Source organism: Lampetra planeri, chromosome 50 (genome assembly GCF_965212315.1).
Source record: "Lampetra planeri chromosome 50, kcLamPlan1.2.h2, whole genome shotgun sequence".
In the NCBI taxonomy this organism is placed as follows: Eukaryota; Metazoa; Chordata; class Hyperoartia; order Petromyzontiformes; family Petromyzontidae; genus Lampetra; species Lampetra planeri.
Window position 1 is genome coordinate 7,806,199 of NC_136156.1, and position 15,433 is coordinate 7,821,631.

At 42.5% G+C, this 15,433-nt stretch overlaps 1 protein-coding gene across 6 annotated transcripts in view; it reads right to left on the bottom strand.

Annotated features, from left to right (window-relative positions):
* The window catches only part of LOC144734225 (AT-rich interactive domain-containing protein 1A-like), a 66,578-nt gene that overhangs the window by 48,682 nt on the left and 2,463 nt on the right, over window positions 1–15,433 (bottom strand). The window lies entirely within an intron of this gene.

The following is a 15,433-nucleotide window of genomic DNA, read 5'->3' on the forward strand; positions in this document are numbered from 1 at the left end:
CGCTCCCCACAAATGCGCACAACAAAAACAGCAGCCAAGCCCACCATCACCAGTCCTTAAAACCCCGGCCGCTCCAGTACCCCCCCCCCCCCCGATGGTCGGGTGCTCTCGGCGTTTTAACGGGAGGCACACACACTGCCCCCCCCCGCCTCTCTCACTCTCATTCATAGGGGGCAGCCCCATAGCCGGCTCTTCCCACCCAGCGGCAGCAGCAGCAAGTCACACCGTGAACACAACCGCCATTTTAGGAGCTCCCAGGCACTCGATTCAGAGCAACGCACGGGGTGTGTGGAAGGGAAGGAGCGAGCCGAGCCCGTAGATGGGAGCGGCGACATTGTGGCGACCCGTACGAGGGATGGCATGCCTCCTCCACGCACGAACAACCGCATCAGCATTGCAAATCCTATTCATCTAGCAGTATGTGATCATGGCTACCCCCCCCCCTGCAACCCCCCCCCCCTGCAACCCCCCCCCCCTCAACCCCTTCCACCAACACTACCCGACTGACAACCGACGATGGTTGAGATTCTAGCAACGAAAACGCATCTTGTGGAAAAGCCAGCCTGCCGTGCTCAGAATCGAGGTTGTGGGATTATAACCGGAGGGGAAGTGGGGGGGGTCAAGAAAGGTTTCCCCCCCCCCTATTGTATTTCAATCATGTATTTTCTATAACCAAAAAAACCCCTGTGTTCATTCATTTTTTTGTGTAAACATTAATGTTCACGCCGTTGTCTGTCAAGTCTGCTCCCCTTGGCTAGAGCGAGGTGACACAGACGGCGAAACCAACAAAAAAAGAGAAACCACGCACGCTCATCTCTCTCTCGCCGCCTTCACCGACAAAATGATCACCAACCCCTCCCACCTCCGACAAAAGTTTATGTTTCCAAATGCACAGTAGGGTTGTTTACGCTGTCAAGATGCGTGTCAACATCAGCCGCCACGTGCGGACGGAGCCCACTTAAAAGTCAATAGCCCATATGCGGAGCAGCTGATACTAATTTTACACAGCTAACATCTACCGGTATTAAACACGCCGGGATTTTTCGCGACCAATATTATTCATGGGTTACATCGCATGAATATACAATGCGTCATTAAACCACTGCCACCCGACAGCCAATTAAGTAAGGTTTGCTCACATGTTCACCTTGCATATTTACGAGATCTAACCCCAAAAATAACATCTACCCAGGCACATTCTATTTATTCATCCTTGTAAACTATTATCAGACATCCATAATACAATTTTTTTGGGTTAGATCGCTTAAATATAGATGTCCTTCAACCTGCCACTACCCGAAACAGCCAATTAGTAAGGTTTTTCACGTACAGCACACCGGTGTTGGAGAGCAAATCAACAACATTTCCAACATTTGCAGTCACGAAAGCTTCAAATCAAGATTCCAGTAAGATTTCTCCAAAAATGTGGCTGGCCGCCTGAAGATGCTAGCTATAATTACTGGCCAAACGTCGTACTCAGATTGTAAATGTTGTGGATTTGCTCTCCAACACACCGGTGTGCTGTACTAATAACGAATTGGCATGTTCTGTTTACGTGCCAAACCTCACTAATTAATTGGCTGTCGGGTGGTGGTTTTAACGACACTATTATATATACACGATCTAACCCAAAAAACCTGTCGTGAAAGCCGACGTGTTAAACTATTATCAGACACATTCCACCCACAATGGATTGAGTATTCGATGTATTTCAATAATTGTAACATTTAGAACACCGCCAACCAGCAAGGATGACCATGTAAAAATAAGTAACCCAGAAACGTTCAATTGTGCTCTGAACGTGTGAACCAAAGACAGCAGTGTGATTAAGGATTAGAGTTAGTCCTATTAACTTGGATGGCGAAAGTAGAAGCAATATATTCAAAGTATGCAATTAAAAAGTTGATTTATTTTAAATTAACATTTGAGATTTATATATTGAAGTTAATTTAAGATTTTTTAATGCAGAGCCTTTAAATTATTTTTTTATGACAAAATGTAACTCCTTATTGCAAGTAGGGCACACACCGCAACGACAGGAAATGACAATTTCCAAAAGCACAAAGAAAAAAATTTACTTGACAAAATATAACATTCAAATATTTAGCATTTCAAACCTTTTGTAGAGGCGTGATATACTGAAAAAACTGTGGAGCTTAAACAAACAAGGCTACGTTATTTATATCAAAGAAGCGGATACAATTATAAATTCAGCACATCTAAAAGTATATTAATCTTTTTTTATGTTTAACTCCATAGGTTTCTTTATCACATCTTCACTTGGGATAAAAACCACAACTATATTGTTTCTTGCCTGAAGCAGGAGGATGTTTTAATCGCAATCGAGTTTTTTCTAACAAAGCTATTACAATTCCAGACGCAATAATGTTGCTCTGCTCTGTTACAATGCCATTTAGTTTGGAATACTGCTAGCAAAGTGTTACTACAACAGGTAACAACGCCTTTAAAAATGCACCGAATTAAAGTGATGTTTTTGTTAACTAGAGATGTAATAATTCAACCATACAACAATTTGATTAATTTCCATGATTCGGGTTTATATGGATTCTATTTTTCATAATTTTTATTTTGTTTCTGCAAACTTATTATTCATCCAGTATATTGTAATTCGTTTCAGTATCCTAAAATTAACTTATCATTTGCCTACATCTTGTCATCGATTTCTACACGTACCAATTCAATGAAAAGCATACACTGAGCTCAAAAGTAAACTTTAATGTCCGAATCACTACATGCCTATGTCATGAACTGAAGTTGTTAATTTCCTTTGTATATCATAAAAAAAACGGTAATATTAGTATAAAACATTAATAATGACAAACTCCAAAATCTCAGTATATGGCAATCACAATAATCTATTAGTTTACAAGTATTGCAGTGATGCACAACCATCTTTTTAAGATTATTTAAGAACTGATAACGTGGCCACATGGGAAATGGTGGTACATTCATATTTTCCTTCAACAAATGTTTCCCAACAAAAGTGTCAGGGTACCGATGTGGCATATCGTGATAATGGGCTGAAGGCAGGGGCTGATTTAGTTACCAAAAGAAAGCCAGAAAATTTCACACAAAGCCAACAAAAACACCACACTGCTCTGCTCTACTAAACTCGGGCTCCAAAGAGCACATGAGCAGGTCGAGGTGAAGATGAACACTTATCAGGGCCCAGCAGGGGGCCCCATCCGCAGGAGGAAAGGCCCTAACACCCTAACAAGACCGTGCAAGAAGCACAGGCGCTGCCAAAGGAGGTGAAATTAGTTCCGGAAACCAAAAACACGGGGGCATTCGCAGTTTGTTACTTTCTCCTTCTTGGCACAAAGTGCCAACAAAGACTACACGACGCCAGGCAACACGTATTATTAATTCTAAAAAACATTGCTGCCGTGTATTGACCATCTCAACCAAATGATATTAAATTACTGACTTCAGGAATTAAGAGACGTTGACTCAAGAAGAAATAGCACCAATTTAAGGTTGACAATTATTCACCCAACGTATTTCACATCACTTAATTTTCAATTAATATTGGCGAGACAGTGTGAAATGTTTTTTTAGATATGGTGTACTTTTTAATCACTCGTTTTATTAGGAGGAGAGACCCTTACGATAAACAACTTACTCGTTTTATGTCTAGCAACGGGGATTTTCATCCAAATTCATTATGCAGTGTACCACACACACAAATACTGAAGGGATACGAACATTATAATTCCTGACAAATTAATGTCTTGAGCTAATTAATTCACAATTAGGCAAATCTGTTTGTAGCACAAGGAGCACTTTCAGCAAATGAAATAATTCCACTTTAATTAGCCAAATGAGCCAGTCCAGGTTTTCATGCCTGCCAAAGGCCATCTTGGCCAATATATTTAATGGGATTTGCGTGGGAAAGCCACCAATCATTCAATTAAGTCTTTTGGCCACACCCGACGTTAGGGTGCATGGGGAAAAAACGAGCAGTGTTATTGCTGCTGCTTTGATAGCAATTTTTTTACAGGGTGCATTTTATGGTTTGTTTACATTTGGGTTGTTTTATTTTAGTAAATTAACTCAAAAAGGAGGTAAGACAGGCTGCTCAGGGGGCTAATAACAAGTCGGATAATGGAGCAGGCACATCCGCTTCACAGTGTACAAGTCCAAATTTTAGCTACCCCAGTGCTTAAACTGGTTATCGTACGTGTAACAAGTTCGTGGTCCAGATGACAACAAAAAATCTAGTTCAATTGGTCTGTCACTCAATTTTACATACTCCAGCTCTTAAGGATTATACATTTCAGTTTTGGCATGTGACTTTCTTTTAAAGGGCTAACAAACAAGATGTACCACACAGGACCGGATTAGGGTCTATTGAAGGGATTCAGAAATAGTTACGTGATGTAATCTTCCGAGGCTGTGCTCTTGACACAGGTGACGCACAGTGCTCAAAATAAAAGTTCCAAACAATCGTTTTCACCTCATGACATGATGTAAACAGCATACTGGGCGTACACGGTGTACTATAGTGGGAGAGAAGGTAAAAGCAAAACTGCCATTAATACTAAGAAGACAATATCGCAAATTTATGGAGTTATATAGTTGATGTAATTTATCGGAGATAGATTCGTGTCGAGCATGGCTGTGTGCTTAAGGGATGCGACACTCACGACACTCCCTTTGGGAGATGTCGCCAATGCCCACTACAAACGTCAGAAAATAATGAGGACGCTTTGAACGTACATGCCAACGCAGCTCGGCTATCATCGGAACCCAGATACCCACGGCATATACCCGAGAATATGCCATTGACCTCTGACCTCCACCGAGTCTGAAACGGGGAAGAAATCTCTAGTTTAGTTCATTGCTGCATGCAATGGAGCATATATATCGAAGAATGTTTGACTACAACATTAATTTTGATAACCACTACTGGATAAAGGCATCCTCACGCCATCGTCCAAGGTTGTTACGACCATGATTCACCATGCCGGTCAAGGGGAAATGGGGGGTGCCCAGGACCAGTTCAGATATCAATTACCAACAATGTATGGGTGTCCCTGGGAATCGAACTCAGCTTCGTCGAGTTCATAATTCAGTCCCCTAACCAGAGGTGGGACAAAGTCATTGTTATGCAAGTCCAAGTCGAGTCGCAAGTCATCAAATTCATGACTCGAGTCTGACTCGAGTCCAAGTCACATGACTCGAGTCCACATCTCATAGGTGGGACAAAGTCATTGTTATGCAAGTCCAAGTCGAGTCGCAAGTCATCAAATTCATGACTCGAGTCTGACTCGAGTCCAAGTCACATGACTCGAGTCCACACCTCTGCCCCTAACCAATGCGAGCACTGCTCTACCCCCCATATACATTATGTTTAGCTTGTTTGAGTAAACCAAAAAGCTTTGCATTTCAAGTCGTCAAATTCATACATACAAACGTACATGCGTAAACCACGCACATTTGCACAATTGTATTCTGGGTAACGCAGGCATCGTGGGCTATATGCGGGACGTGGGCAAGAACAAATAAATAACTTTCGCAAGTTTCGCTAAAAAAATTATTTAAAACCAGGTGACAACCCATGCAGATCTGTCTTGCAAAGGGAGGCTAATTAAATGGAAACGTTTTGCAAATCCCCACCAATTCAACATTTATTTTAAGCCACTCGTACAGTGTTTGAAGACATGGTATATAATTAAACACCGTTCACTTCAATCACGCACGGGCCACTGGCACACACCATATGCTTGTATACATTAAACATTAAATGCCATATGCTCCCTATTTATTTCCCTATTAAACCCTCTATAATTGCTCAATCCGGATCCAAAAAGACAATTGACATTTTTGGCGGGGGAGTCCCACCGTATTTCAAAGACGTACAAAAAACAGTAAACAACATCTTGCGAAGAGTGCCGCCTAGTGGCTCTCAGATGCTACATTAAATTTAAACGAACAAACAAAATGATGTGGGGGGACCACAGAATATCCTCTCTGCAATGGGTGAACCGTGACGCGGCGGTGCGCAGTGGGTTAGCGCCCAGAACTACGAACCTTGCAACCCAACTTAGGTTCCCAGCCAAGGCTAACCTCAGTTTTGAGTGGTTTCTGAACGAGTCCTTATCTTCTTATATATGAGCTATCATTTGTGGCCAGGTTGCTTCTGAAAAAGGTAATACCTCAGTGGGCTTTGCCCGATAGTATGGGGATGGTTTAGTTTTACTTGTCTGTGTTTGGGTGATGTTTACTTTTGTTGTACTTTGCACACTATCATGTTTTTGTATTGTTTGTTGTTGTAACGTTCTTACCCGCCCCGACTGGACATCTGTAAATAAGAGCTTTATAGCTCATCGCATTCCTCCAGTATAAATATTCTGATTCTTATGGATTTCTATAGCACCTTAGTCCAAGGCCCCCCCTCTACCCCACACTGACCAGTGTGGTCAAGTATGGTAATGACCGCCACTGACCAACAGAATGATAAGGCTTTCTTCATCCAGCACTGGACTGACACGTCTGTCAATTACGTGTCTCAAGCTCAACGGGGGCTTGACTCGGGGAAATAAACATCCGATCCAGATTAGATTACAATTATAATGGGTTAACCGCGGCATGTATAAAAAAAAGAACACGTCGAGCAGCAATAGCCTCTGAAAAGTCACAAGGTTCCAACAAAATTAACACAAACTGCAGTAACAAATCTCAGCGGGGGTCATTACGTCTCCGGAGGAATAAACTCTGCCATGGCCAGACTGAACAAGTGCACGATTAGGGTAATACACTCATATTTTCATTATGCTCCTCGTTTTTTTTCTTCTCCAAAATGTATGAAGGCACCGAACATCAAACTCCCAACATTTTCTTCGTGACTGCAAGAAGACGTGGAAGGGAGGGGTGGAAAGTTTATGTCACGCTGGGAGCACAGCCAGTTGCGTGTACAGTGCGATGCCCAACTTGGCTCATTATTGAATTTCGGCAGCCTGGCCCGTTGTCTTCAGGGCCTAATGAATGGGCGGCCACTTTGAAAAATCAATAACGCATTCTTACTTCATTTACACAGCCAATCGTCTACGAGAGCAAGCAATCATCAATTATGGTGTTCCAAAGTTTCTACGGTCACAAAAAACAGTTTAGCCGGGGCCCAAATGGATTTTCTCTTTTTAAACACTATCCACAGGCACATACTATTCTTCCACTGGGCTGCACCGACGCTGGCAAGGGCGTGCATTATCGGGAAAAAATGTTTACGTGTTTTGTTTGGCAAGTGGCACTGGATAAGTTGTACCGGCACCTGTCGGGCAATAAGGCGTGGAGATACACATGCGCAGGGGTGAGAGATTAGGCTCGTGCACGTGCCCCCTTTAATCCGGAGAATCTTACCAGTTACAACAAGCAGAAGGAAGTATATGTCCAACTTTAGGAGCCCATTCATTTGCTTATCTCAAGATTTATATTTTAAGCTACCGAAATTGCTAGAATGCTGCGACCCGCCCCAGGTCCGGCCTCCTCCAGTCTCTCATTTACGATTGTAGTCGGTTCTCCTGTTGCAGTCACAAATATTTTGGAATTCCCAAGGAGCTGTTTACGGAGGGGAGGAATAGGGAGGGGATGGCTCGCTATGCGAAAAACCTGGCTTTTCCTGCTACCTCTGCCAGTACAAAAATAAAAACAAACAAAAAACTACGCCAGTTCTGTGCAGTCTACGCGAGTGGTATGGAAGGGAAAAAGGTTTTAAAATTAGCTGGTGTTGACCAGATATTAGCACATGTAACCCATGTGTATTTCTAACGCATACCACTCCGCATTAACGTACATCCATTCGTGAATGTGAAATCATGTTTTGAATTCTGGGTTTTCGGCTGATGGACCAGCTTCACTTTGTGGCCTATAAATAATGAAGAGATTATGGGGAGACAGATTGTTTTTTATAAGTCTCCATTTTCAGCACATGTCCCGTTCTTGTTTGGCATTTAAAACAATGACCAATAAAGCATCATGCTTTGAATACTGACCTGCCAACATCACTGTAAAAAAACCGAAATGGAAAATAAATGTTGTGAGAATTCAAGACGAACGTGGCTATGCCCCAAGATAGACCAACAGAAACCGAGCGTCCGTTTCCAGCTAAACCTGTCATTAGCAGGAAGAACCCTCCTGATCCGTACAGAAACACCAACAGCTCTTCTTGACAAGTACGAGTGCTTAGGCATTTTTTATACATTAGAGGTTTTGAAGGCACCCGCACATACATTTATTAGCAATCCACGATACATTGTTATAAATTTACAATTTCACGTTTATTTTCGTGTCGTTATGTTTAACGTCATTTTTTCCCCCATTCGTAAAAAAAAATGCACACGATCGTTAATTTGTTTAAAGACACTTCGATAGCATTGGGCAGTAACTTAAAAAAACAAACCCACGTGAAACGGTCATTTAAAAACTTCGAACGCCACTATCCTGCCCTAAAATGTGTGCGGTTGCCCTTGATTCGGTCATGCCCCATCTGTGAGCACAAAATGGGTGACAGTTGCAGAGTCAGGGAAATAAATATTGCGAGCCAGCAGGGGGAGCCCGCCAGAGTGCAGAGCCCGACCAAAAGATGGCAATGCAATAACCCACTCCAACTGCGCACAATGTGGGGATACGAAAATAATTTTCCGATCGAGTATTTGTAACATTCAAAAAGGAGTAAATTTAATGCAACTAAATGGCACACAAAGCCAGTCTCAACCTCAAAACTTAATGTCAACAACAATGCTTTCGATTTACCTAACACATACAGTGTAAAACTGCACTATTTTTTTTATATATTTTTAACCTGCTTCAAGTCCACATATTAAGCCATTTACGGCTGTGATGAGCAAGGATGGAGTGACGTCATAATAGCCTGGCACGAAACCCACTCTGCCACAGGCTACGAAGCAAAGACGCGCCAGACATGCATTTTGCATTTGAAATCAGTTTAAGGTCCAAGCTGGCTCGAGGCTCCTTGTAAGGGGGAGGCCAAAGATTTCTGAATGTGCAAATCTGGTTGTTAGTCGTCATAAAAATGCGTGAACGTCTACGATAATGTGAACGGAAATATCGTCCGAGCGAAATGGTTCAAATCGAAATACTGAACTATATTCCCATTTTTCTTTTTGTTGTATTTGTTGTGCCGGTAAACCCCCACATGCCAAATCTATTTAAGGGCACGAGTCGTGAAATACATGGGGGGCACTAGGTTGTTTTCATATTATGTTACTGCCGAGGCTGACACCAGTCTAATATTTATAGAGGTCAGCTGGCCTGTTAACATTTCACATTCAAGCAGGGCCGTCATAAGCCCCATTGTAAATAAACACCAAATAATGCGGGGCCCGTTGCCTTATTGACTCTTAACAACGTCGGGGTCACTGCTCACCAGTAATTGTCAACAATCAAAAGACTACAAAGGAAGCCTCAAGCTGTCCATCATTCACAGGCAGTCACTTCCTACCGGTGCGTTGTGAAGCGCACGTTTTTGTAAATCAACATAATTAAAATGTATAACGCGCATTCCATCCTAGGATCCCTATGAACAAATGCATGAAAAGCAAGAAGCAAAAACAGAGCCAGGGCAACCGACCAAACTGAAGAGGGAAGGCCACTTTAAAGACATGGGTTTTCAAAGCAGACTTTTAAAAAAATCTACCGACTCCGATTTCCTGATTTCAAGTGGCAAGGCGTTCCATAGCTTGGGTCCCACGCTAACAAAAGCGCGATCACCAAAAGAGAGCAAAAACATGCGTTCCACGTATTTTAGATAAACAACTTCGGCTAACTTTCCTTTCATGCAAGCAGATGAAACTACAAACTTCTACGTGGTGCCCAGAAAAACGAATAACTACTGCAGCTCAAAATATTAAATGGGTAGTCCTAACCAGGTGAGGTACGTAAACATTATTCCTTTTTTTGAAGCGAGCAATTTGCACCTACTAGAATACACCGCTCTATGGCTGGCATCCAAGACCAACTGTATGCACAAGTAACATCCAAAATATCCAGGCAAATTGGAAAAGGCTCGTCGAGTATTATTAAACAAGGAAAACGTGTGAAATGCTGAAAGCTGTATTGAACTCTCCCCAGCGGAGTGACTGCCTGACCTGCCCATGACCACGAGCTGTGTTCTCTCGCCTACATCAAAATGATGACGAGTTATTCCTGGATTTCAAAAAGGAGGGTTTTGCATTCCTGATATAATAGCTAATTAGGCCGTGAACTTAATGTGAATTAACAAAAAAAATGTGCTTGTGAATTAGCGGCAGTCAAGCATTCTTCGCCTTCAGGAGGCAAGTTCTTTGCTCCGGAACCACCCCGGTGAGAGTTAACGGCATGCGTGCCTAAATTGTCGGTTCGCACAAGCTTTCCTTCGCCACTAACAATTAACGCAACACCTTCCCCTTCCCCAGTCGGCACAAACCCCCAGGAGTAGTCCCCTCAGGTGAGACATCGGCTTCCTTCACGTTGACAAATGGCGTGCGCTTGCAGAGCCCATCCAGGACTACACCTAAAATAGGCGCCATCCTAGTTTTTTTTGTCGAGTATAATTAATGTACGCAAAATTAAGTGCATTTTAAATATGCAGTGTATCCAGCAAATGTGTCCATTATCAACACTAAATTGTTCATTTTTTCAAACATGCATGTGACATTTTGTGGATTTTTTATTCTTACTATATACCTTTAATTTTATTGTCCAGAATAGACAAACAATTAATTCCAAATTTTCGAAAGTGCTTAAGTGCAGCGAGTAATGATGATCCCATGACTGCACCTGCATCATCAATTCAGTTGGGCGATAACATTTTTCCCCCACCTCGCCATACTTCTGGTGACTTGAATGGCCACAGGGTAGAAATCGTAACAAGCAGGATTTGTTATTGCACATCGTTGGTGTAATACGTCCAGGTATGAAATACTGAATTATTCACAATCCTCCACCATCGGGTAATCAACCTATAGAAAATATTATTACATCAAACACATTGCCCTTGGTAAATGTAAATGACAGTTCGCCACATTCAGTAATGCAATTCAAATCAAAAACAGCGCAACAAATGTTCAATACCAACTGCTTTTGTAAATGCATTACGGGGCAGGGCACTGTTTATTAGTGTGCAAATTGAACCAACTCAACGTATTTAGTTGGTCTGAACCCGCATTAGAAGCCAAGTTCAATCCTTTCATTTTGTTAGGTCATTTGCACAAGCTTGCACCCACCCAAACATCCCGATTATAAACACCTCGGTGGAGTCACGCCGGTGTTTCCTTACACCATTTGATTGGCCAAGATTGTCAAGTCGTTTGAACATTCATTTTTTATAGTATACAAATGACATCATGAATAATATAATAAGCGCATCAAGAAGCGCAGTCTTTGCTAATTGTTTTAAAGCACAAGTTGCTGATAAATTCATGCTGTTAATCAAAACTGAGAATTTCTAAAACTAAACACTGAAAAATGAAAAACAAAATTAAGAGCTTCCAAAATGTTAACTTTAAAACCAATCCCAACTACAAACTATTTTCATTAAGGATGCATGTAAGGATGCATGCCTAATCAAACAAGAATGTGAACCTGGACTGAATAAAACTTGTAGTTTTATCTCTGAATCTGGATACACTGCTTTAAGGCTTAAGTGAGATTCAACACGCCAGCCTCGCCTCGAAAGTAAGCTGGACATATTAGAGGCACATATATACAGACACCAAATGTCATGTAAAAAAAACCCAGAATTTACGAATCTACTTGTCAACATTTGGATGCAAGATAGATACTTCCAGAGGCCTTACTAGCCACTGCATTAGAATCAGGAAGCGTGTAAGAGTTACTAAAAAAAAGTGAAATATCAACAAGGAAAAACATGTAATGTTTTCACTTGCGACTATAAAGTTGTTTGATGTGTGGAAGAGCAGCCAATCATGGGTAGCTCTGTCAATCTAAGAACTTTTTGGACCAATGAAAATAGGCTTGGAGCTAAATATACACTTCAATAGTTTTCTGTAACAATGGATTTTGTTTATGGAAATCACTTACGGTACTGTACTTGCAAAATTAGCCTCGAATGTTGTTACATGGGATTTTAATGTGCATTCTTACCTGCAGTGCTACCCATGGGTGCTGGACATCTGAAAAGGCTTTCAACAAATCGCTTGCGCGTGATAAACACCGACAAGACATCAGCTTTCTGTCGGTCCAGACGTGAAAGTGCATTGTTGAGCACGTTTCAAATAATGTGCCAAAAACTTCCTTCCACAATGTGATGTACACTCAACACATAACAAGCATTACATGAGCAAAAGGTGTTTTTTGTCTTGCTGATTAGGTGTAGGTGTGCAAAATTCTCAATTGTTCAGAACATATGAAATCAGAAAAGTTGGTGACCTGTTAACGATGACAACGCAAATGATGCTGGACACTCATCACCACGCACGTCTAAGATGAACCTGGCTCATTCAACCAGTCTCAGAAGAGGCGCCGATTTAGAGGGGGCAATGGTAATGCCATTGAGGTACGAACTACAGCACACTTTAAGTCGTTTTACAGGGCAACGTATACGTCATTTCCACTGGACAACCAAGCCGTGCCAGAGCCTCGCCAAGCCAGCCGAGTGTAGTTCAGGGGGTGATAGGATGCGTTTCAACTGCAGAAGGCTAGCCATACCGCCGACTTCACATAATGTGTTTGGATGCATGTACATGATGCAACGATGCTATTTAATTTGTGTTTACATTTCCCAGGTAATTAATGTGTCATCATGCCCGCCCCTGACCCTGCTCGACCAAGAGCCAGATTCAGATGCCTTGTGAGGCCAGCAAAGCAGTAGAGTTCCGGCACAGCAGGGCTAACAGCAAGTGGAATACCACCTTGGCTCGGATGTACCAGTGGAAAAGGGACATTACAAACTCGTCCTTTCCCCTCTCTGAAAGTTGTCCAGCCAAACAAGCAACCGGCGACTTACCAGGCACACGAGAAAATGGCAGCACCGCATGCTTGGTTCCTGGATGGTGGACCTCAGCATTGATGTTAAGATGCTATAAGACACGTGGTTGACGTTTCACATCTACTAGTGTATTACAATTACAGTAGTGTAAGCCAGTCCATTAGGCCAAAATAAAAATGTGTGCGAAATACACCATAGAAGACCTCGACAGGGCACATTTACCAAACTCTTGCACACACTGGGTTTGAAATAGGACTGCATGCTGCTTACGCTACGCCTTACATGAAGCGATATGCCCATACACTTCTTTTCTAGCTTAATCCACATTACAGCTGAGTAGGCAGGGGCAATGGTGCATAAGGCAGCTCGCCCAAAATGTAACAACTGTTCTGCCTGGGAATCAAACCGTGATCCTCTTTGGGCTGTGACTCCAGTGGGGAAATAGGGTAAAAGGCCAAAGGCAAAGAGAGCACTTATGTAATGCAAAGCGAGCCAGTGTTACTCTTTATTTAACTTATTTTCTTTCTACGTGACTTTACCGAAAGAACCAAAGAGTAATTCCTGCAATCACGAAAGCTTCAAATCGAGTTTGAGCCAGTGTTACTAGTGCACATTAATTTCCGGGGACCAGAACCCAAATTCTACCCGGAGTCCACGTCGTAGTACTGGATGTTCATTTCATGCTACATTGACCCAGGGAGACTTTTCACTTGCAAGAAGGGGCAAAAGATTTTAACAGGCCATTGGGATGAGAACAGCAACCAATCTAGATAAACCGTGCAAGAACCAATACTGCATTCATTTTATTTACATGACTGAATATCAAAACAAATTCGTACCCTTAAAATTTGAGAAAAAACATAGCATTAACAAATTGGTTCTGATTGTGTGGAAACAAATTTTTTGTCTTAATACCCGCCATAAAAAAAACCTTCCTTTTTAATGGAAACATTGTGCACAGCCCCCATGTGCAGTCAAAATATTCCTAAAGCACCCTTGGTGGCAATCTCAAAATTGCAGCGGCAATTGAGGCATCTCATCCCATTAGGGGCGTTGCAGTCGTCAGCGCCACGTGTGCCCCATTGTGCATTAGTTCAATCAAGTTCAGATATTCGCCTGTGTTTACAAACAATCCCCTTTGCTCGCTCCCTCACTCACACACGAGGGATCTCCCCCACGGCTTGCACATCACGACGAGTCCAATGTATCACTAGGTTTCAAATTTTGGCTTAGTTTTTTTGTTGTTGGATTAAAAGACGTTTATTTCGATGGAAAAAAGTGCGGAAATCGGTCATACGAATACATTAATGTATACAGAACCTGAATTTTGAAAAAAACTAATTCCATTTAATAACAGGGCAAATGTTTTTTATACGTCATTGATGTCTGAAAATCACTTGGGATACATACTTACATTTTTTAGCTATTACGTTAATTTTCATTTCGTCTGCTTCTAAAGTCTATTGACTTATTTGGGTGCACTTCTTGATTCTATAATTCGGCACTCAATTAGTCAACATGCATTTTTTTTGTATTACCGTACTGTTTCTGATGGATAACGAAAAGAGTGCAACCTTGTGTACAGCAGTTTTATTAACGTGCACACACTTAAGGCCCGAATGGCATTCATTCATGTTTTTCATCGTAGCCACTGAACGTGTACACACAGATTCGAATATTATTTGTTTTCCTGTTGCGACTTTCACGACCACATTTATCGATGCAACATTTTTTAAAAAATGTCTCATATCTGGACGGATGAACTCGACAACGATCTCAGTCACCGTGTAAATAAAAACATGAAAAAAACTGACGCCAGTGACAACTCGGTGAAAAAAGCAGCCACGAAATGAACAAATTTAATCCCCCCTCCAAAAAAAAACACACCAGCCACGCACATGGAGGGCCCAATGAATACAGCAGTAGGCAAGCCACCATCACCATTAGCGCGGCGCGGCCAAAGGGAGCTAGTGGCGGTGGGACAAACTCTCACGCCGCTTTCAAACCTCCACGGGCTCATCCAGCGCACACAAAAACCACGACGCGAACTCCACCAACCGACACACACAAATCCCACCCAGGGCCACCGCAAATCGCCTAAAAGGGGGAGAAATGAGCCTATAAGGCCGCCCGAACGAGCAGACGACGAAAGCAAGAGACAGTAAAAAGTCAGAGGGGTCCCCCTTTGTTCTTGGAGCAAAGCACGTTGCTTGCTGCTGCTGCCTCCACCACCGCCACACCACGGTGGTGGCGCACGTCTGTGAGACGAACTCCCATCTGTGTGCTATGAAGGGCCACAGCCCGGAACGTCGCCTAATGACATCGGGGGGTTTTCTTTTTATTTCGGGTCGCGTTTTGAGTTTATTAGCGCGCGTGCTCCCAATGCCACCGCAGTTCGCAGATAACGTGTTCGAAGCCGGCGCTTTCGGAGGCAAGGGTTGGTGGATCACGCAGAGACGTGCGAGT